Here is a 15,988-nt window from a genome sequence, read left to right on the forward strand (position 1 = left end):
TACTATACGTCCTCTTTTAAGAGGATTTGTCCTCTTTTTTGACTTTTTTGAAAGTGTCCTCGAAGGACGCCCTTTTGTCCTCTTTTTTGAGATTTTGTCCTCTTTTTTGAAAATTTAGGTGATATTTAGAGCAAAATGCGAGTGATATGCCATAAATTAGCCCAGAAGTGACGCTCCGGCTAGGCGAAAAGTTGATATTTTTTTAGTCAACCACCTAGCAACGTGGAGAGAAAAGCGGTATTTTGAGCTCTGAGCGAAAAGTCGACTTTTTTTTTCTATTCAACCGATCACAAAGTGGGAAAAATTCACCGATTTTTGAGAATTCTTCTCCGGTGTTGCAAGTCTCAAATTTCTGAAAAAGTGTCCTCTTTTTAGATTTCCAAAATATGGTAACCCTATTGTATTCGATCCTCTATTTAGGCTGATAATAACAACTGTAGCATGTTGCTATACAATTACTCACGTATTTTATTGGCAGTTATACGTGTGCGTGACCGATACAACGCCTTTATGCAAGTATATTTAACTTCATATTCATTGTTCGATTCAAGAGAAACGGCCAATTAATCTGTCTTTCACCCAGTTAGCAAAATGTAATGACTCTGCATCATCAATCCTACTTCGAAAATTCAATTTGACTTGAATTGTGACTTGACTCGTGACTTGACTTGACTTGACTCGACTTGACTCGAGTCACCTCCAAAAAACGAGTGACTTGACTTGACCCGAGTCACCTTCGAAAATCGATTGACTCCACCTGATTCGAGTCAAATTGTGCAATGACTCGAGATGACTCGTGACTCGAAGGTAGTGACTTGATCCCAACACTGCGCGTTTCACTGTGCTGCGATTGTCCGATTGTTAGTGTATGGTGAGTGAGGCACATTCGATTGTCCCTCACTTGGCTATTGTTTTTCTGCACTGCCATTGTTCGTAATAAAGCCGAATTTCCCATTCATCGGCGATTTTGAGGGGTTGCAGTGCTCTAAGATGGTTAATTTCCGGATTTTCAGGATCGGGCCGGCAGATACTAGATACCAGTTATTACGAATTTTGAGCAGTTTGTGATGAATTTCATTGTTGCAGGTGAGGCATAGCCCGTCCGTGCCTGACTTGTGCCTCACCTCTCCTTAAGTCCTGTATTTTTGAACAATAAATATGAAAATTGGTGATGTTGGATGAAAGAAATATTCAAATTTAGTTATTCATGGACATCGAAGTCATAAAGGTTTTCACAATTTACTCTACTCATCCAGGCGACAGGTGAGGCAGTGCCTCTCTTCAGTCTCTTGCCTTCCCTGACCGCACGTCACTGCATGAGTACCACAGATGTCTCATTGACTACAACATCTATTGAAGAAAATAACGTGAATAAATTGATTGGCTACTGCTTTTGGTCTCTCTGCTTTACGCCTAAAGTTTATAGTAAATACGATTTATTCTTTCTATATAGGTGGATGAATCGATTCAGGAATCCGGCCCGCCGACTGTAAAAGTTTTCCGCCCCTCATCTAGTCCAATTCCGTCCAAAATGAAATTCCTTTTCGTATTGCAATAGTAGTGGGACTTGGCGGTATTCCAGAAGTAACAAAGTAGATGGCCGATTTATATTAGGTCAGCTTTGCTGGCTACGTTAACTAGAAGTTGTGAGATTTGAAAGTTCTTCAATCAACGCATGTTTAATCAAAACGTAAGGATATTTAGACTCAGAGAGAATAAGACGTTTTTTGGGCAGCGGTTATAAATGAGTCTACGAGTTCTCGCAGTTCTCGCGTTAATTACTCGACAAGCGATATAGTGACCTGACGTCATGGCATGCATTGCGTAATCGATAGCTGAAGCAACATCATGGCATGTGCTGTACGTTTTGATAATAATCCTAAGTCCAATTCAAGGTGGCAGATTCAACTGCAGTATAATACAGAGATGGAAAGATGCCTCACGATTCAATTTCTTCGGTGAATAGCCAGCGTTAGCAGTGAAGAACAGACCAGTAATTATAGTAATTTGAACAAAGGAATATCATTTAGCCTAATATAATATATGACTGCATTCACCCAATCCTACTGGGAGAAATATAATGTTGACACTGAGACAAGGGCGTAGCCAGAAAAAATATTTGGGGGGGGGGCGAAAAATTCGATGAAGTAAATGCCCCCCCCCCCTTAAAGATAAGGAAAAAATAGGTAAAATCGATGGACTTGGGCGCTTATTGGATGATTAACACAACATCTGGGGCGGTCGTTACATATATTCCACTCACAGACGGATGTGATCAAATGATGATTGTGGAAAACCAGGACGACAACACTTTCGCGCGAAGCGCGAAAATTTTTCATGGTTAATGAATGAAATTGGTTCATTATGTTGGTATTTGCATATTGCAAATACGTTTTCATTATCAGATTTACCGGCAGGGCTGATAGAAGTGGTGGTCATCAAACATTCAGCGGGCAATTAATTATACATCTTAAGCAATATGTTCATACCACACGGCAAGACTATTTAGAGTTTCTAGAGCAGGGTGGCCAAAGGGCCACATGAGACTTACGAATCATTGCGTGGGCCACTTGAATGGTGATGAGCTTTTTTAGTCTTCCGATAGGAGCGTACCGGATAATAGGTAACGTTGAAAACAATACTTATATTAAACGCATCAAAATCAATAACAATTATGACATGAAGACTTGGTGTCGATCCCCGACCTAGCCGCGCGAAATATTGTACATTATATAGTCATATACGACGATCTGCGAAAATGTGGCTGGCCCCTGGCTACGCCAATGCGTCGGAACTCGGAACTGATATTTTAGTCGGCAAAATCCCAAATTTCGCGGTCAGGGTAATCAAATTTTGGTTATTCGGTTTTGGTGATTTATTTTTTGATAATATTAGTAATTTAGAGAATGAACCCGCGGGCCTCTCAAAACCTTCTCGCGGGCCATGGGTTGGCCGCCCCTGTTCTATAGAGGGTGGACGCCAGACGAGACAGTTGTCATTTATTGCTGTTACTTGATGACTTGCGTAGAATGCTGTCACCACTCAAGAGATCGAGCACACGCAAGGTCGTAGCCAGAAAAACAATTTATTTGTATTTTGTTTGGGGGGGGGGTTATGACTTTAGGGGATCTCTCCCGTGGGAACATCTCGCAGAACCGTACATCCTGCCATAGGCAATTTCATCACTACCCTTTATACATACGATTCTTAGACGCACACACACACATACTCTATGGAAGCTTCCAGTTGCCAACTATATAGCTTGTATTAGGCGGTCGTTGCACGGACGAGCCCAAATCGCTGACATAAAGTGATGAACAATCAGTGTGAATTTCGGCCCTAGTCGCGCGGAGCATAAATGTTTTTTGAAAAAATGAAAGAATTTGATCAATAATATTGGTACGTCTATATGAGCAAGTGGTGTCCATTCTTATTACTCCGTTGAAGCACGGTTTGGGCGTAACCTCTGGTAGAGATTGACGCTACTTTAAAGATTGAAATCGCTGATACATACCAGACCAAATTAAAAAAACTCCTTTGATCAGACTCGTTCAATTTCAAATTAGCAATTTTTAACGGGAGGTGGTGATATTTTCCTGTGCCAGTTGCGTTTATGTTGGAGGGGTCTGATTGCAGGGACAGGATCATTAGGTGCCAGCCATTTAAGCACCCGAAAATCTATATCGAAGGCTTCGGAATACAGTCATGGGTCGGTTTTATGGTCGTCAATCATTTTGGGAGCGCACTTTGCGGAGTCGCATGTAGCCTACTTTATATATCTTCGTGTGTCCCGGAACGGAAGTTGCCGGAGCTAACAGTCCCCAACCCCCATACTGAACTGACACTCCTACAGATTCAATCAACCCAACGACCTCAGGCTACTCTAGTGCATCTACTGGTACGGTTGTATTCTCATAATTGAGAATGCAGCTAAATTCAATAATGGGTATTTGCGGAATAATTGTTTTTCGTGATACCGATAATAAAATCAAGACAAGAACGGACACTAAATCGCGCGAAGCGCGAAGAAAAATTTTAGGTTGCATACATTTGCCCCAAAATACTCTAATATCTATTGATTTTACGAAAATTTTCAAAAAATTTGGGGGGGGCGACCGCCCCTTTCGCCCCCCCTGGCTACGCCAGTGCACTGAGATATTGAAAAATTATCATGAGACACAGGATAATGCGTCCTCCGGATAGGTTGATGCGGTTTACACACGTGCGCCAGTTAAAATCTGAATAGTTAGGTGAGAATGCGGAATTCACTTGGACGGATCACGACGGCATTGCTGAAATAAATATTTGTTTGCTAAAATCTCCGACCAGACACTGTTACTGGGGGCTACGAAGGAGCGGATCCACAAATTTCGAAATCCGAAAGAACTAGGCTTAGTTGAAAATTCCTGTTAAATTTACACATATTCTATTACATTATGCTACTAAAACGTTAATTATACTACGTCTACTCTTGAATGTACGTCGTTCGACGCAATTTTATAAATCCCAACCAGTCCGAATATGATAAAAGTCAATGGAATCACTCCTGCTCATGAACTGCGAATCGCGAATATTTCGCTCATCGTTTTGTTTGCTTATGGTGTGAGGGGGAGTTGTGACGATGAGCGCCTGCTACCCTGGCGGCCCAAGCTCGATTCCGCGTCGGAGGTTTAACTGGGCTTTCACTAATCTCACAGCGACTAAAAAGCCCAGAATAAAACCCGGATTAAACAACGCACTCACACGGAATGGAAAAAGCAAGAAAGAACCGCGGAATAGAGACCAACAACGAAAAAAACCGTGACATCGGGCACTAGGTCGCGGTGGATGCGGCATGGATGGACAATAAACCGCTAACCATATTACAAAGGAATTGCCGTAGTATATATAAAAAATTGCCGGAGTTCAAGCATTTTCTATCGACCCTAGATCACAAACCAGATGTTATTCTTTTTCAAGAGACTCACCTAATCGACAAATACACTCCGAAATTACGGGGTTGTCGGCTTTTCCGACGCGACAAGACGGTTCACAAGGGTGGTCTGGCAGCTTTTGTTGCAGAATCTCTGAGTTGTCACGAGGACGTTTCCGTGGCATCGAATTGCTTCGAGTTGATGTGCCTGAGACTTGCCAACATAACTATATGCAACGTCTATATACCTCCCGATTGCACTTTGCGCCAAGACGACCTCTCTTTCTTGTCATCTTTAGAGTCGCGGTCACTCATTTGTGGTGACTTTAATGCTCACCATTGGGCATGGAGCCATCGCTCAAACCAACGGGGTAACCGACTTTATGAGTATATTGACAGGTATAACTTTGTTTTGCTCAACACTTCGCAACCGACGAGAATCAACCTATCCGCAGATGCCATACATCGCTCATCCCTGATTGATTTAACCCTTGCGTCACCAGACATTGCGGCTTGTTGTCACACCAGCGTGTCAGCTCACCTCATTGGCAGCGATCACTTTTTCACTTTTTAGTGTCCACGACATTTCATTGCAATGTGGCACGTTCGTCTAAAATACCAAGATGGTGTTTTAAAAAAGCCAACTGGCTGGATTTCTCGCAGAACGTGGACCGTGCCCTCAGCAGCCCTATGCCGGAAAATGTACAGCAACTCAACACTGCTCTCACAAATACCATAGTCAATTCCGCCAAAATCACAATTCCCCGGACGCGAAACACCAACAAGATCCCTGTGCCTTGGTGGAATAAGGACTGTGAACGGGCCGCTCGACGCAAGAAAGCTGCATTCCTGAAAATGAAAAGATCATTCAATTACCGTGACGTGATCTGCTTTAAGCGACTGCGGTCGGAATGCCGCAAAATCATTCTGACTGCACACATTCTGTTTGAGACGTCGTCGCGTACGCACGTCTTTTTCAGCCGCTCAATTCGTAAACTACGAGATCGTAAATTGCCAGAGTGATTAGTGATCGAGGGCTAGGGTTTGATGGAAGTATCGTCGTCCAGTAAGCGTAAACTGGCGCACGTTGCTACGGATTCACTAGCCAGTGATAGCGACAGCGATGGACGTGCAACTCATGCTAAAGTGTCAGCTAAGGACTTTGCCAGTCAGCCGTCGACGCAGCCTTCTACTCTTCAATCCAAGTCTACGAAGTTACTCAATGATGGAAACGCCGAACATAGCATAAGCAGCGGAATGAAAGTCGTTGTATCGGGTGAGGATGTTTCAATGAAACGTCTTCACCCGACTGTAGTCCATAGAGCCCTCTTTGCGATACTTGGCGAATACGACGGGCCTCGTCCTCTAAAATCGGGGGACCTCCTCGTAACTTGCAAAACTCAGAAGCAAGTTAAAGCGCTTCTACAGTGCAACTGCCTGACCGATAAAGTCTCGGGAAAGTCAATTCAAATGAAAACCTCTCTGTATCATGATAGGTCTTACACTGCCAGAGCGGTTATTTCTGGTGTCCCACTCGACATTCCAGACTCAGAACTCCTCGAAAACTTTGGTGAATTTGGTGTCTCTTCCGTCAAGCGCCTTAAGAAAAGAGCTGCTAAGGGCTACGAATTGTGTTCATCAGTTCTCCTGTGCTTCCGCTGCGATAAGGTACCTGAAAGTGTCACCTTCTCTTACCTTCGGTTCCGGACAAAACCCTATAACTCACCGCCGCTAAGATGCCATCGCTGTAACAGGTATGGCCACCATAAAGATTCTTGCAGAGGTAAAGCATGTTGTAGCTTATGTGGCAGCTCTGAGCATGAGCACTCATCCTGCACCAAAGACAAATTCTGTGTAAACTGTAAAAAGCCACATAGTGCTGCCTACGGTGGCTGCAAAGTGTACAAAACCGAAGCAAAACTTCAGATAATCAAAGAGCGCACCAAAGTCAGCTATACAGAAGCGAAACAAATTCTTAGTTCTAGTCTCATAAACACCACCTTGCTTCCTGAACAGCCCAGCAGGTCTTTTAGTCAAGTGCTTCGTGAATCAATTGACGAACGTTCCCGTGAATCTGTGAAAACTCCGAAACATCGTCCCTCGAAAGCTCCGATTCATTCCGCCCGTAGTCAAAAGTACATCTCCACTCCTGCTCCAAACGATGGTGATTTGCGGCACTTGAACCAAACGCAAGAGAAGGAAGTTTCTTCAAATAATGTGATGTCTTCATCTTTGCTACCTTCTAACACAAGTCATTCTGACCTTCCCCAGTTATTGAGTCTACTCGTGCAGATTGTACAATTCACCATGGAGGCATTCAAATCTGGTGAAAGTAATGCCCTTGAAATAGTATCAAAAGCATGTCTAGAGCTTGGCCTCAGTGCTCCAGTACCCAATCATAATGGCCGCTAACGCCCTCCACTTTTTGCAGTGGAACTGCCGGGGAATTTACCGAAAGTTACCCGAATTGAAACAATTCATTAACAACCTCCCTCCTCCGCCTGACGTCATCCTACTGCAGGAGACCCATCTTATTGAAAAGTACACCCCCCATATACCCGGGTTCAGGACCTTCCGCAAAGACAAAACACTCCATTCGGGTGGACTTGCCATATTCGTTCGAGAAACACACTCTCCTGCGGATGTTCATGTCGTATCGCCGTCTTGCATTGAAGTCATGTGTGTATCTATCGGGCATCTTCGTATATGCAATGTTTATGTAAGTCCAAACACTATCCTGGAAGAGGACGCCTTCGTCTTCCTGGATTCAATGTCCTCCCAGTCGATCATATTTGGGGATTTTAATGCGCACCACCTATCTTGGGGAAGCAGTAGCAACAGAAGGGGGCACCTCCTTTTAGGGGCTATCGATAGGAATCACATGGTGATGCTGAATAGCAACACTCCTACCCGATTGAATATCGCAGCTAATGCAATTAATCGTTATTCGCTCATCGACCTCACTATAGCATCTGCTGACATATCGTCGAGGTGCTGTTTAGAGGTCTTGGATACGTTGTTAGGAAGCGACCATTTCATTATATCGACTACTTATAACAACCGTGTTCCGATGTCAGATACCAGACAGTTCTCTTGGAATTACCGCAAAGCGGATTGGATGGCATTCAGCAAAGTCGTCGAGAGAAACTTGGACTCCCATGGTTGTACTGATGTCGATGCCCTTAACGATCGTCTTTCGGCATGCGTTATCAGTGCGGCTCACAAGCACATCCCGAGGAAACGTCCGTCACATCATCGTAAGCCATCAGTGCCTTGGTGGAATAATTCGTGCGAAAGAGCTGTCAGACGTAAGAAAGCGGCATTCTTAAAAATGAAAAGGAGTTTTATCTTGGCCGACATCATCGAGTTCAAACGACTAAGGTCGGAATGTCGCAAAACTATCCTAGTATCCAAAAAAGAGAGCTGGCAAGAGTTCTGCTCTAGTCTCAACGATAAGAGCAATTACTCAAAAGTCTGGAAAGTTGTTCGCTCATTCTCAGGAGTTAGAACATATCAGCCCATACCACCAATCATAGTCAATGGCGATGCAATATGCGGTGACAAAGCAAAAGCCAATGCATTAGCTGCACGCTTTCAGTCGGTCAGTAGTGATTGCAATTACCCTGCCGAATTTCAAGCAAGGAAAAATGCCTTCGAGTACAATGCAAACTCTTGCACCTCTAGCTCGCCACCGAGTTGCGACGCCATTAACCACGCTTTTTCAATGGCTGAGTTGAATGCAGCTATATCTTCGCGGAAAAATTCTAGTCCCGGTCAGGACGAGATAGGTTATCCGATGCTGAAGCATTTATCAGAGAAGAGTCTGACCTATATTCTCTACATGATAAACACCTCCTGGAGTTATGGATTACTTCCTGAAAAATGGAAGCGCTCAGTCATCGTACCAATTCCAAAAAAGGACAAAAATCCTTCCCTCGCAAAATCCTATCGGCCCATCTCCCTTACTAGCCATGTTTGCAAGATTATGGAGGTCATGGTAACTAAGCGCTTAAGATGGTACCTCGAATCAAATGGTCTCATCAACGATGAACAATCTGGTTTCCGTCATGAGCGCAGTACGCTTGACAATATTCTTCGGTTACACGACGATGTCTATAAAGGTATTAATAATCGGTATTCTGTAATTGCAGTATTCTTGGACATACAGTCCGCTTACGATATGGTCTGGAGAAAAGGTCTCGTCTTCAAATTGACGAAGCATGGGGTCAAAGGTCAAATGCTAGACTGGATCAAAAACTTTTTGTCAACACGTTCTTTCCAAGTTCGTGTTGGTAATAACTTGTCTAACGTACACTATCTGGAAAATGGCCTTCCACAAGGCAGTGTCATAAGCCCGCTCCTTTTTGCGGTGATGGTTTCTGATATTCCATCAACGGCCGATTGCTCCCACGCACTATTTGCTGATGATCTTCTAATCTGGGACAGTTCTTTGTCGGTGTCGAATCTTGTCCACACAGTACAAAGTTCATTGAACGACTTGCAGCATTGGTGTAATCAGTGGGGCCTGATAATATCCAAGGAAAAAACTGTCGCGATGCACTTTACACGTAAGCGCAACATCCCCCCCATCTCGCTACATCTGGATGGGTCGGAAATTCCATTTGTGGAAACTTTCAAATACCTTGGTATTGTTTTTGACCGAAGACTCTCATACAAACCTCACATAGAATATATCTCGTCCAAGTGTTGTAAGAGGCTCAACTTACTGCGAGTTTTGAGTGGCACGAGCTGGGGAGCCAGCAAGGGCACCCTCTTGTGCGTCTACCGTGCACTCATAAGATCTATTATGGACTATGGGTTGCCCGCATACTTCTCTGCGCCTGCCACCCATCTCAAGAAGATTCGATCAATCCAGTATAAGGCCCTTCGGATCTGTACCAATGCAATGACTAGTACCCCGATATGTGTGATCCAGGCCGAATGTCACGAGATGCCTTTCCATCTTCGACACCTTCTTATCTCGATGCACTATCGATGTCACCTTTTAAATCAAGAGCCTGGAAATCAATTCGTTCAACATCTCATTCAAGACAGCTGGCACGAGATCTACAGTATGACGAGACCGAACTTTCGAACGTTCAATACGCTCACGAAATCGTCGCTATTTGACGGCGTTATATTGGACAATTACCACTTTCCATCTATTCCACCCTGGTTTCTGCCCCAGCCACATGTTGACCTCTCACTTTTGCACGAGTCATCGTCCCGCGATGTCTCCGGATCTTTCGACCAGATTTGTTCGAGTCATGTTGCCGATCACTATGCCGGATACACTCTGATTTACACTGATGGGTCTAAATCAAGCGTTGGAGGAGGAGCTGCTTTTTATATTCCGTCACTCGCAGTATCGGAAGTTCATCATTGCCATAGCGAGCAATCTGTTTTTTCCACGGAACTGATCGCAATCCAACGGGCTGTTAACTGGATCTCCAGAATTTCCCTGACGACGGATAAGTTCCTGATCATGTCCGATTGCTCCAGTGCTGTACTATGCATTCGCAACTCTAATTTACAGCCCCACTGCAGACTGGTTGAGAAAATTCTCTCATCTCTTCTCGAATTACGACAGCGAAATATCGATGTGGCATTTTTGTGGATTCCAGGGCACGCCGGGATCAGCGGAAACGAGGAAGCCGACCGGCTAGCGAAAACGGCATCCAACTATTCAGCCAATATCGGTCAGCAATTACCGATACTATCAAAACTCGAGGTGCGGAAGATCATCCAGCGGCATTGTCTGGCTTTATGGGACGAAGAATATCAAGCATCCGAAAACGGACATCAGTATAAAATTTTTAATCCATCCATTGCGAACAAACCGCCGGCACGTAGAAACCGCGTAGAAGAAAGCATCCTGTTTCGTCTCCAGTCCGGCCACTGTCGTCTGAATAACCATTTGTTTAGGATAGGTTTAGTGGAATCTCCTCTTTGCTCTCTTTGTCGCTATCCTGAAACCACTGAACATTTTTTGATCCACTGCTCAAAATATGATTTCCATCGTACTTTTCTCATTGCTAAATGTGCTGAATTGAATGTTGATTTCCGCCTTGAAATTATCCTCATGGAGGTTCGAATCATCCCTTTTACAATTGAGTTTGTGTTATCCTGCAACCGTAATTTGTGAATAGCCGTGAACGTGTCCTTTTCAACTGCTCTGTGAATTCCCTTTTCTCGCCTGGATATTCTTTGGTATATGTATCAATGAAATGCTGTTTTTTTTATGTCTATCCAATACGTACTCCATCGTGAACTGATTTTCATTTATTACGCAATTCTTGGTCGTGGTGCAAAAGACCAACAGGTGATAAGCGCCAAATCTTTCTTTTTAATAAACAACAACAACAACATTCTGACTGCAAAGAGGTCGTGCTGGGAAGAGTTTTGCGATTCTATTAACCGAAAAACGGACTTCCGCAAGGTGTGGAAAATTGTGGCATCGATGTCTGGGGCCTCCGCACCTCGCACAATACCGATACTCAATGTCAACAACACTATATTGAAGGCCGATCGACCCAAAACCGAAGCCCTCTCGGCGGCTTTCTGTAAAGTTAGTAGTAACGCGAATTACCCAGTGACCTTCATGCAGTCTAGAAATGAAATCGAAAGAATTCAAATGTCCACCGCAAGTTCAAATCGTATTGCAGGTGAATTGAACATACCCTTCAGTATGTCAGAGTAGGAATGCGCAATACGCTCCCGGAAAGACACGTCTCCAGGGGGCGATTCAATCTGTTATGCAATGTTGAAACATCTATCCGGCAACTCGCTGCAGCATCTACTACGCCTGCATCCTGGAACAGCGGAGAAATTCCCGCCGACTGGAAGCATTCTATTGTAATCCCGATTCTCAAGCAAGGCAAAGATGGCACCGATCCCAAGTCATATCGACCAATTTCTCTTACGAGTCATCTCTGCAAAGTGATGGAGGTTATGGTCGCAAATAGAATACGCTGGCACTTGGAGGCCAACAATTTGCTGCATCCCTCTCAGTCAGGATTCCGAAAGGGGAGATGTACTCTAGACCACGCCATACGACTCCATGATTCGATATACAAGTCTATCAATAACCAACGCTCAACGATAGCCGTAGTTCTCGATATTGAACGCGCTTACGACATGGTTTGACGAAAAGGTTTACTGTTGAAGCTATCTCGGCTTGGTATTGGTGATAAAGCGCTCTTCTGGATCCAGAATTTCCTAACAAATCGAACCTACCAAGTCCGTGTCGGGAATACGCTGTCCGATGTAAAGAGCCTCGATAACGGAATCCCCCAAGGAAGCGTTTTGAGTCCGTTGCTTTTCACCGTGATGTTAAACGATATGCCCCTAGATGTTCGAAGCAGCGTTGGCATTTACGCTGATGACTGTGCCACATGGGAGAGCGGGCTTGGTATACCCACGATCGTTTCGTCAATTCAGAGGTCTCTAGACTCGGTGCAGGAATGGTGTAGTAGCTGGGGATTCGTCCTCTCAAAAACGAAGTCTGTGGCAATGCTCTTCACCAGGAAAAGAAAGATTCCCGATGTGTACTTGCACATTGACGGAAATCGAATCACCCTTGTTGACAACTTCAAGTATCTTGGTATTACTTTTGATAAGTTGTTGACGTATAAAACACACATTGACAACGTCGCGAAAAAATGCTCCAGAAGAATGGGATTACTTCGTGTCGTCACAAACACCGCATGGGGTGCTAATAAACACGCACTCCTACAGTTATACAGATCTCTTATCAGATCCGTCATCGACTATGGTATGCCAGCATACTTTTTCACATCAAAGTATAACACTCACAAATTAGGGCTCATACAGAACCTAGCCTTACGTTTGTGTTGCGGAGCAATGCGGAGTACACCCATATGTGCTTTGCAAGCCGCATGTAACGAGCCGCCTCTCCACATTCTTCGCAAATATTTGTGTATGAATTATCGGTGCCACTTGCTTGGTCAGGAATACAACCAACACCCATCAACTGAACTACTAACTGATACATGGCATGAAATTTACTCCTTGATAAGACCAAACTTCAAGACGTTCAATACCCTGTCAAAAGCCCCTATTCTGGAACGGTTGGTGGTGGAAAAAGAACGAATTCAGTGCGTGGCACCCTGGACAGTTCCACCCCCCACGGTCGACAGATCATTACTTAGGCTTATACGAAAGGGGGACTCGCCGATCTCAGTGAAATCGTGTTTCAGAGATTACCTTTTCGAGTGCCACGACCAAGCCGTCGAGATCTACACAGATGGTTCTAAGACGGATACAGCAACGGCTTTCGCGATTTACATACCATCCCAGTCAGTCCGACTTAGCCAGATCTGCCCGAGTTTATTTTCCGTTTTCCAAGTGCAGATGCTAGCTATCGCTAATGCCCTATTGTGGATAATCAATCATGGCAGACGAACCGATAAATATGTTATTCTGACAGATTGTCTTAGTGTTCTGAACACAATCACCACCCCGAACCGCATACCGAGCAGAACTTTCAATAAGATTTTTCCTCTCTTCCTGCAGATGGTAGGGATGGGGATTGACGTTGCCTTCTCCTGGGTTCCAGGACATAGTGGCATTCCCGGCAATGACGTTGCAGATGAACTTGCACGTTCCACCGCCTCTTTCGCATTTGACAGTCAGGGAATACCTCAAATTACCTATAGAGATGTCAAGAACGAAGTACGCAAATACGTCCGGACTGAGTGGCAGACCGAGTACCGTTCAACAGAGACGGGAAACCACTACAAACGTTTCCACCAAACGGTACAAACAACGTTTCCATCGATGCACAGATCGCGTTTGTATGAAACGATAATATTCCGTCTCCGGTCCGGCCATTGTCGCCTAAAAGGGCATTTATTTAAAATAGGCTGCATCGACACGCCCTTGTGTGACTTATGCCTCGTACCGGAGAATGTGGATCACTTCCTCCTCGTATGCCCAAAATACGATTGGCACCGAGTATACTTGATTGATTTCTGCTTGAACTTGAAAGTTGAGTTCACTACATATAACCTTCTCGTACGACCAGAACTTCTCTCGCCTCTCGTCGAGTTCGTCCTGGCCAGCAATGTTTTGATTTGAACAAATTTTCTTCAAGGTACACGATTTGCGACAGGTAATACGACATTTCTGTCGTGGCGCACCAGACCGATAAGGTGACAAGCGCCACAATGTCCCTTTTTCAAAATTAATAATAATAATAATGCGGCATCTTCTTATCTGTTCATTACATTGCATTGTGTCTTATCGCATTTTGTGTGTATTGATCTGATGAAATATAATCTGACGATTATTTCTACTGGATCAATGACCCTTTCTACCGGATTGCCATTTTTTGCGATGCCCACTTTCGTTTCATTCCTTGATTGTCAAGACATCGCTTATGGCGGTAGGAAAAAAACGAGGAGCCATATCAGTGTTGGGATGACTGGATTCACAGTTTCACTTGACCCGAGTCACATTGAAAAATAACTTGATTTGTCTAAACCGGGTGAAAATCGGCATTAACTGACTCGTAACTCGAATGGAAAGCGTACGCATTTCAACAATAGTTAAAGAAGCCCTGAATTTGCGTTTATGCTGTTTAGAGTAGCAGAAATCAACGTATTGCAGTGGTTTACTGACCGCTAATTTGCCAGCCGTCCCTCGGGAACTCCAAAATTTACCATATTACACATCTAACTACACACCTAATGCATGATTATGGATAACTGGTGCATCAATGAACTGTGCGTCAACAGAGTGTTAAAATAACAAAAACAATTAACATATTATTTTAACACAAAACGAGAACGTTATCATAATTATTTATCGCAAATCGGCGTGAATTCTTCTATTCCCATTCTATTAGTTAAGGCAGGGCCGGCCAACCCGTGGCCCGCGAGAAGGTTTTGAGTGGCCCGCGAGGTAATTTTCGAAATTAGCCATATTATCAAAAATGGATTGCACAGATTGTGAACTTGCAAAGCCAACCAAAAATTTGATTAGTCTGGCCGCAACACTTGAGAGGTGATGACTAAAATATCAGTTCCGACGCATTGGCAGATTTCATGAGCCAGTCACATTTTGGTAGATATTCGTACAGTTCAATAAAGCTGAATAATATGCGATGGATTTATCAAAAGTAAAAATTTTCTATACGCTCCGCGCAACATGTTGTCACTCGATTTCTTGCTCATAATATTGTTACCCCTTTGTGAAAATGAAAGAACGCCTAATGTATCAGATTAAGTCTAACTATATTCGCGATTACGAGACAAAGTGTCGTTCAACATATGCGACTTTGTGTTTGCTCTCACAGAAAGACCGTCGACTATGAAACATATATAGGCACAAAATGATTGACTCGTGTTGGTCGAAGCTTTCGATATCAATGTGTCCAGGCGCCGAGTGGTCCAGTCCTTGCGGGCTGAGCCCAGCAATATACAGCAGGCCCGCAATATAATCAAGTGACAATATTATTGACCTATGAACTTCGAAAAAGTTTCGCGTGGCTAGTGGCCCGCGCAATATTTTGTCAATCGAATGTGGCCCTTTGGCCGAAAAGGTTGGCCACCACTGAGTTAAGGAGTATAGAGGTACGAGTAGAAGAGTTCTCATCGAAGCAGCCCAAATGTACTTCAGGTAGAAGTAGGATTTGCTGTCTTTGAAATCTTCTCAAGTAAGTAAGTCAGTATATTTGAAAAGCGGTGATAAATACGCTCTCATGGACTGTCCAAACCTGGAGACTGCAGTCATATGCGTCATATGTGTTTTTACATTCATGCATGATGTAGCCTACTTATTGTCAACAGCATAAGGCTTCGAACGCATCAGTGATACCAATCATAGGTCTGAAAGAAAGGACGGGAACCACAGCAACTAGCTACATATTGTAGAATTGGCATTTCAGAATGACGGAGTCTCGATTTGGAATCCGGACCACCCGTGGGTACGCAACTGCACACGACTTATTATACAACATCAGTCACAATTCGACTAAATTACCTGGTAGTAGGCTTACCATATTTTGGAAATCTAAAAAGAGGACAGTTTTTCAGAAATTTGAGACTTGCAAAT

The sequence above is a fragment of the Botryllus schlosseri genome, chromosome 2 (assembly GCF_051294905.1).
Source record: "Botryllus schlosseri isolate E-star chromosome 2, Bs_hap1, whole genome shotgun sequence".
Lineage (NCBI taxonomy): Eukaryota > Metazoa > Chordata > Ascidiacea > Stolidobranchia > Styelidae > Botryllus > Botryllus schlosseri.